Genomic DNA, 203 nt, shown 5'->3' with positions numbered 1-203 from the left:
GAAGAAGAAGAAGAAAGAAAACTCATACAGAAGAGAGAGACCACTCATCAAATACTACAGACCAAACCCAAACAATTCCTACCTGCACAACAGAAGAGATCCACAAGGTAAAAGACTTATACGTCACAAGCCCTCACAAACCTCAGGGACTCAAGAAGAAACATACACCTCCAAGATCAATTATCTTTCTATCTCTAATCTAT

The sequence above is a fragment of the Cystoisospora suis genome (assembly GCF_002600585.1).
Source record: "Cystoisospora suis strain Wien I chromosome Unknown contig_6273, whole genome shotgun sequence".
Classification (NCBI taxonomy): domain Eukaryota; phylum Apicomplexa; class Conoidasida; order Eucoccidiorida; family Sarcocystidae; genus Cystoisospora; species Cystoisospora suis.
This window is presented reverse-complemented; position numbering follows the sequence as displayed.